Source organism: Bos taurus, chromosome 6, assembly GCF_002263795.3.
Source record: "Bos taurus isolate L1 Dominette 01449 registration number 42190680 breed Hereford chromosome 6, ARS-UCD2.0, whole genome shotgun sequence".
In the NCBI taxonomy this organism is placed as follows: domain Eukaryota; kingdom Metazoa; phylum Chordata; class Mammalia; order Artiodactyla; family Bovidae; genus Bos; species Bos taurus.
This window is the reverse complement of record NC_037333.1, coordinates 6,736,410-6,745,277: the sequence shown is the minus strand read 5'-3', so window position 1 is coordinate 6,745,277 and position 8,868 is coordinate 6,736,410.

Below are 8,868 nucleotides of genomic sequence, written 5' to 3'. Positions count from 1 at the left end.
TTTTATCCCTTTAAATGAAAATGTCTTGTGCATTTATGTAAGTTTATTTGAAAGATAAATTACCTGAAAGATTTTTTTTATTTTTTCTTTTATTTTTTAACTTTACACTATTGTATTGGTTTTGCCATATATCAACATGAATCCGCCACAGGTATACACGTGTTCCCCATCCTGAACCCTCCTGCCTCCTCCCTCCCTGTACCATCCCTCTGGGTCGTCCCCGTGAACCAGCCCGAAGCATCCAGTTTTGTGCATCAAACCTGGACTGGCGACTCGTTTCATATATGATATTATACATGTTTCAATGCCATTCTCCCAAATCATCCCACCCTCTCCCTCTCCCACAGAGTCCAAAGGACTGTTGTATACATCAGTGTCTCTTTTGCTGCCTTGTATACAGGGTTATTGTTACCATCTTTCTAAATTCCATATATATGCATTAGTATACTGTACTGGTGTTTTTCTTTCTGGCTTACTTCACTCTGTATAATAGGCTGCAGTTTCATCCACCTCATTAGAACTGATTCAAATGTATTCTTTTTAATGGCTGAGTAATAGTCCATTAATGGTGTATATGTACCACAGCTTTCTTATCCATTCATCTGCTGATGGACATCTAGGTTGCTTCCATGTCCTGGCTATTATAAACAGTGCTGCGATGAACATTGGGGTACATGTGTCTCTTTCAATTCTGGTTTCCTCAGTGTGTATGCCCAGCAGTGGGATTGCTGGGTCATATGGCAGTTCTATTTCCAGTTTTTTAAGGAATCTCCACACTGTTCTCATAGTGGCTGTACTAGTTTGCATTCCCACCAACAGTGTAAGAGGGTTCCCTTTTCTCCACACCCTCTCCAGCATTTATTGCTTGTAGACTTTTGGATTGCAGCCATTCTGTCTGGCGTGAAATGGTACCTCATAGTGGTTTTGATTTGCATTTCTCTGATAATGAGTGATGTTGAGCATCTTTTCATGTGTTTGTTAGCCATCTGTATGTCTTCTTTGGAGAAGTATCTATCTAGTTCTTTGGCCCATTTTTTGATTGGGTCATTTATTTTTCTGCAGTTGATCTGTAGGAGTTGCTTGTATATTTTTGAGATTAGTTGTTTGTCAGTTGCTTCATTTGCTATTATTTTCTCCCATTCTGAAGGCTGTCTTTTCACCTTGCTTATAGTTTCCTTTGTTGTGCAGAAGCTTTTAAGTTTAATTAGGTCCCATTTGTTTATTTTTGCTTTTATTTCCAATATTCTGGGAGGTGGGTCATAGAGGATCCTGCTGTGATCTAAGTCGGAGAGTATTTTGCCTATGTTCTCCTCTAGGAGTTTTATAGTTTCTGGTCTTACATTTAGATCTTTAATCCATTTTGAGTTTATTTTTGTGTATGGTGTTAGAAAGTGTTCTAGTTTCATTCTTTTACAAGTGGTTGACCAGTTTTCCCAGCACCCCTTGTTAAAGAGATTGTCTTTTCTACATTGTATATTCTTGCCTCCTTTGTCAAAGATAAGGTGTTCATAGGTGTGTGGATTTATCTCTGGGCTTTCTATTTTGTTCCATTGATCTATATTTCTGTCTTTGTGCCAGTACCATACTGTCTTGATGACTGTGGCTTTGTAGTAGAGCCTGAAGTCAGGCCTGAAAGATTTAACAGCTAAATTCACCCATCCTTTTGGGAAAAAGATGGAGTGTTGTTTGGAGAAGTGTAGAGAGGGAAGCCACGCATATGCACCATTCACGGGGAATAACAACTGATGAAACTTTCTTATAGGATTGTTAGGTAGGTAAAATAGGGAAAAGGAGTCCAAAATGGCGGTGGCTGAAAGACAAGGAAGGGAAAAGCCCACGAAAATAGAACAAAGGAAGGTCAAAGGAGGGTCCGAGGACCAGAGTGAAGACTTCAGGTAGAACAAACAGTACTCCTGGCTAAGCCCAATTTGCATAGGGCAGGCCCAGGTGGAGGAAAAAAACATATAAAAGGAGGAGCCAAAGCGCTTTCTTGCTCTCTTTCTCTCCCGCGTGCATGCGCTCTTTCTCTCTCTCTGCCTCTCTCACTCTCTCTCTCTCTCTCCCTGGGGTGCTCTTCTCTTCATGTCTTTGGATCGACGTGCCCTCATGCCTCAAAGATGGATTTTCCTGCTATCTTCTAAATAAAATAGAGCTATAACACTGAGCTCTAACACTGATTTGTCTAAGAGCTATAACATGGTCCATTCGAGACCTGAGAGCTATAATACAGTCTATCCAAGACCTGAGAGCTGTGACACGCCAAGGGGGCTTTAATGTCCATCACTCCAAATCTTTGTTGTGACGAGACAAAGAACCGAGGAACATACAGTCACGTGACAGGATGATATAGCAATACCCATTAAAATTTTAAATATGTATAATCATGTTGCTGGGGCTTCCCCAGTGGCTCATGGGTAAAGAATCCACCTGTCAGTACAGATGTGGCAAGAGTCACAGATTTGGTCCGTGGGTCAGGAAGATTCCCCTGGAGAAGGGAATGGCAGCCCACTCCAGTATTCTTGCCTGGAAAATCGCATGAACAGAGGAGCCTGGCAGTGTACAGTCTGTGGGGTCACAGAGATTCAGACAGGACTTGGCAACTGAACAACAATAGCCTTGTTGCTGTGGGCTGAAAGTTTATGTTCAATCATTTATATACTGAAACCCTAATCCTCAAAGGTGATATTATTAGTAGGGGGGTCTTTCGGGGTTGATGAGGTTATGAGAATGGAGCCCTCCTGGACAGAATAAGTGTGTTTACATCGAGTTGGCCAAGAAATTCGTTCGAGCTTTTTCCATAAAGAAGAAATCTCACCGAGCTCCCCAGCCCCTTGTGCTACAGCGGGATACAGCGAGTTCTGCAGTCAGAGGGAGTTGTCACGCTGATCTTGGACCTCTAGCCTCCAGACCTGTGATAAATTTCTGCTGTTTATAAGCCACCCAGTCTGTGGTATTTTATTATAGCATCCTGAACAAAGTAAGATACAAGTTCTTATTCTTAAGATTTTCAAAATGCATACAGCAAAATTTTCATTGTCCTCAGGAGACAAAGAATAAGATGGATAATGAAAACATTAAATTCCACTGATTTACACACAAGCTTCAGTCCCCCACATCATTAAAGATTTTACTAAATCTTCTAAGAAATGACAAAATGATGGGTCACAGTGTGATCCTCTGCTTTACTCTATCCCCAAACTGCTCCTAATAGACATGCTGATTAGTGAAATGGCTAAACAGTTAGCAGCAGTGAGACAGAGTAGAAACAAAATGCTTGCATAATCCCCTAAGAGGACAATCAGTCACTAAATAATTAAGGTTGACTATGGAGTAGATGTAAATTATGTTTAACAAATCCCTTCTGCTCAGCCCTTTCATTATATCATGCAAAATGGATTGTATGGAGGAAGTCTTTCCATAATTGGTTCATGGTGGAGGAGGTGTTAGAGTTTCAATGGGGATTCTAAATGAATTAAATGGTCTAAATACAGAGAAGAAAAAAAAGATAATTAAAAAGTTACCAAGTGGTTGGCCAGTACTGAAGTCTCCAATCCTCTTGAGAGACTCCCCTTATGTTATCTTTATTCCTGTAGAGAAATGGTAACAAATCAAGTTGACTAGCTACATTCACAGAACACATTTATAATCATACAAGTGTCCTTGCTGCTGCTAAGTCGTTTCAGTCATGTCCGACTCTGTGCAACCCCATAGACAGCAGCCCACCAGGGAGATCCCCGTCCCTAGGATTCTCCAGGCAAGAACACTGGAGTGGGCTGCCATTTCTTTCTCCAAGTGTCCTTAGGTGAAGTAAATCAAAGCTTTTTACCTCATAAAATCACAACTCACAATTTTCTTAATAAGCAGGACTTTCTATTGGATATTTACAGCTAGTCCTCCTGTTTTGAATCTCTGAAGACATGAAATGTGTATTTTAGCCTGGGCTTCCCTGGTGGCTCCGTGGTAAACTATCCACCTGCCAGTGCAGGAGACACAGGTTTGATCCCTAGGTCGGGAAGATCCTCTGGAGAAGGGCATGGCAACCCTCTCCAGTGTTCTTGCCTGGAAAATCCCATGGGCAGAAGAACCAGGCAGGCTATAGTCCATGGGATCACAAAGAGTCAGACGTAACCAGTGATTAAACAACAACAGTTACCTGCTACATTTCCTAAAATTTTTACTTTAAATATATCCAAAATATTACATATGTATGTGTGTGTGTGTGTGAGAGAGAGAGAGAGAGAGAGAGAGAAAGAGGAAAATTGTGACAGCCCCGGAGTGGGTCAGGAAATTGGAAAAGTAAACTTACCTCAACTTCTAAGATCTATTTCCTCTAACATATGATGGTTGTTTATGTTCACAATCCTAAAGTTTATGAGAAGAAATCAACATTGTCCTTTTGATGTTACTTTTTATATCAGGATTCATGTCTCATGTTTAAATCCAGTTGCCAAGTTAGATAAAATTTATTTTATAGATACCATAGTGTCTGAAAGCATTTCATCTTCTCATTAAATTATTATGTATTTTAATTTATAATCTTAGTTGTTATTTTTAAATGGAATTCTTTGATGTAAAGTGTTAATTTTTGGAGTATACTTTTGAAATATATTTTTCTTAGCAATCAATCATTGCTATATTATCTTTCCTTTTCCTTTAACAGACTCAACTTAAAAATTCAACAAAATTTATTGAGAGCCAGCTACTCATCCTGCCTAGACTAGGGAAAACTTCACATAGTTCAGTTCTAGAAGCCCTTCTATAAAGTGGAAATTCCTCTGTGATGACCTGGAGGGGTGGGATAAAGTGGGATGAAAAGCAGGCTCAACAGGGAGAGGATACATGTCTACTTATAGCTGATTCACTTTGTTGTATGGCAGAAACCAACACAACATTGTAAAGCAATTATCCTCCAATTAAAAATAACTTAGGGACTTTCCTGGTTGTCCAGTGGTTAGACATGCAGCTTCCAACGCACAGGACACACTTCCATCCCTGGTCAGGGAACGGGGATCCCACACATCATGCGGCAACTGAGCCCAAGAGCTGCAGCTGGAGAAAGCCCTGGTGCTTCTTCTGCAACAAAGTCCCAGCACAGCCAAAAACTTTAAATTAATTAAAATAGATAAAAATATATTGTAGAAATGGAAAAAGATATATCTTCTCCTAAGAAAAGTAAAGTGGAAATCTATAAGGTAATCTCCATGCTCAAACAGGGGGTTACAATTTTATAACTTAAGTAATATTAAAGAACCTAACATTTTAAAAAGCAAAGAAAAATATGTTATGAACATCCAACAATTATAAACATGTTAAACTAGTAAAATTGAACTCTAAATTATGGAATTATAGATTTGATTGATGGAAGGGACTTTATCAGTTTATCTAATTTAATCCCCTTGTTTTGCAAATGAAAAAACTGAGGTACAAACAAGTTAAACAACTCTTTCCAAAGTGAAACTTGCTCAGGTGTGTCCGACTTTTTGCGACCCCATCGACTATACAGCCCATGCAATTCTCCAGGCCAGAATACTGGAGTGGGTAGCCCTTCCCTTCTCCAGGGGATCTTCCCAACCCAGGAATCAAACCCAGGTCTCCCACATTGCAGGTGGATTCTTTACCACCAGCTGAGCCCTCAGGGTAGCCCTTCTTTCCAAAGCTATACAAATCAAATAGTAGCAAAGATGAAGCTAGAAACTAAGACTTTCAGTTTAGTGCCACGTACTGACTACCTGATATGAGTAGTGTATAATTTATATCCCCCAAAAAACTTTAACCTCAAAAAACAAACAATAATAAATAATACATAAGTAAGTAGATGCTGATATATTATAAAGATACCATGTAAAACATGTTTATTTACCTAATAACTATGTTAAACCAACTGTGTTAATAAAGTATATTAGACTGCAATGATTTAGGTTATGGCCATCTTAAAATTTAAAACTACTTTATAAATTTCTTGTCTTTCAGTAATCTTCTAGGAGCAAGAGGTAAGGAGATTTTTAACCAATCACTCATTTTCAAAATAATAGCCTTTGCAACACATTAGAGCAGTCAATAATACTTACTGAACATTTTTTACTGTTGGGCCAGAGACTATTCTAGGCCATGGGGATGCAGTGGTTAAACAAGACAACGAAAATGTCTGTTCTTACAGAGTTTATATTCTAAGGAATATGCATGCACAAGTATGCACATATGCATACATGCATATGCAAGCTTGTGTGGTGGGGGGGCAGACAAAAAAAAACAAAAATGAAAATATCATAGAGTGATAAGAGCTGTGAAGAAAAATGATGCTGTGATAGAAAATAGCTGTAGGCTACTTTAGATTGGATGGTCAGTAAAGGTGTCCAGAGGAACTGAGTCCTAAAGGAAATAAAGGGCGAGTCAGGAAATATCCCAAGCCACAAAACCAGACACTATTGTAAGGGATTTAAATTGGAGATAAGGTTGGCACACTAAAGAAACCATAAAAGAAGGAAAATAATAAATATAAGAGCAGAGATAAAATAGAGCCCAGAAAAACAATGGAGAAAATAAACAAAGCCAAAAGCTGGATCTTTGAAAAGAACAAAATTGACAAATCTTAAGCTAGGTTGACAAAGGAAAAAAAGAGACAGAGAATACATAACCAATATAAATAAAAATGGGATCATTATTACCAATTATATAGGAATAAAAAGATTATGAGAGTGTTATGAACAATTATATATCAACAAATTAGATTACTTAGCTGAAATGGATAAACTCTATTTATTTAGAAACACAAAACCTACCAAGGTTGAAACCTGAGAACTAACTAGTGATGAGATTGAATCAGTAATCAAAAATCTGACAAAGCAAGCCCTGGACCATGGCTTCACTACCAAACATTTAAAGATGAACTAATACCACTCCTTCTCAAACTCTTCCAAGAAAGTGAAGAGGATGGAACACTTTCTGACTCAATCTAGGAGGTCAGAATTACCAAAGCCAAAGACCAGCATGAAAGGAAACTACAGATCAATGTCCTTTATGAGTATTGATGCAAAAATCCTCAATAAGATACAAGCAAATAGAATTCAGCAGCATACGATAAAGATTAAACACGATGACCAAGTGGGATTTATTCCTAGAATGTAAGGATAGTTCAACGTACGAAAATCAATTAATAATTAATCAATGTAATACACCACATCGGGCTTCCCAGCTGGTGCTACTGGTAAAGAACCCACCTGCCAATGCAGGAGACAGATAAGACGCAGGTTTCATTCTTGGATCAGGAAGATTCCCTGGAGGAGGACATAGTAACTCACTCCAGCATTCTTGCCTGGAGAATCCGATGGACAGAAGAGCCTGGCGGGCTATGGTCCGTAGGGTTGTAAAGAGTCAGACACGACTGAAGTAACGTATCACAGAGGCATGCCCAGACACCTCTCTAAAAGAGTGAAGGAAAACACACACACACACACACATGACTAATTTCCTTCAAGAACTTTTCCTTTGCATTCACAGCGTGGCTAAGTGGTCAATGCAAGAGGCTTCACTTTTGGCCTGTCTTGGCTTTCTACGTTCCTTCCATACTACCCTTAATCATTTCTAGCTTTTACTTTATTTTTAACATTTATTTATTTATCTGCATCAGGTCTTAGTTGTGGCATGTAGGACCTTTCTCTGGGGTGCAGGCTTCTATTTCCAGCAGTCAGACTTAGTTGCCTCGAAGTATGTGGGCTCTTAACTCTCCGACCAGGGATCAAACCTGTGTCTCCTGCATTGGAAGGCAGACTCTTAATCACTGGATCATTAGGGAAATCCCTTGATTTATTTTTTAGTGTTTTATTTGTGTTTAAAGATGATATATATTTTATTATACACACATATATACACATATATTATTCATTCATTTCTTCTACATTTAGTACAATTTTTTTTGCTATTACAGAAAATAATCTTGTATACATCCTGAACATGTTTCCTTGTACACATTGGTGATAATTTCTTCAGAGTATATATCTAGAAGTGAAATTCCTGGGAAGCAGTGTATGTGCCTCTTTAATTATACTAAACATTGCCAGATGCTCTCCAAAATGATTATACAAAGTTATACTCCCACCAGCTGTACTTGAGAGTTTGTTTTCCTATGTGCTTGACATTCTTGGTATTGCCAGACTTTTCTTCTCTGTTAATCTTACAGGTTCACAGTGGAACCACCTTATTTTTTTTCCCTTTTTTGTTGACACATAGTTGATTTGCAGCATTGAGCAAAACTCAGTAGAGTGACTCAGTTTTACACATATATACATTCTCTCTCTTTCTTTTTTTTTTTTGTAACCAAAACTTTAATCCCAAGGATTCTCACAAAACTTATTACAAATGACAGCATGAAAAAAGAATCTTGCACTGTAACTCAGTTCAGCTCTACAATGCACCCTTAAACTGGCAGGACATATGGTATTTTGAGTAGTCTCAAATTTCCAAATAAAGAATGCTACAAAGAGCTATGTATTCTTATACAGCAATCACAGAAGGAACTTACAACCTAAAGCAAAGGTAAACTAACTTCCTTGAAACTTCTTAGATTCTACACCAACTGGACAACCTTTTGTCCAGTGTGAAGACTAGTGGAATTTTTAAACCTCTAATCCAGTTTAAGGGTGCAGCTTTAATTTCTCCAGCTTTTGAGTTCACAGCAGCTTTTAAAAACCGCTTAACTACAGCTGCATACCATATCCCAGCTATGTTGAAAAAAATCTTCCAATTTTTGCCAGTTTTTGTTTCCATAATGTTAAACATCGACTTTACCCGGGCAGGAGTTAGAGGTTTATTATCAGCCTATGCAAGACTAAAATTCAAAGCAAATTAAATTTTGTTTAAGGGAACATTTTA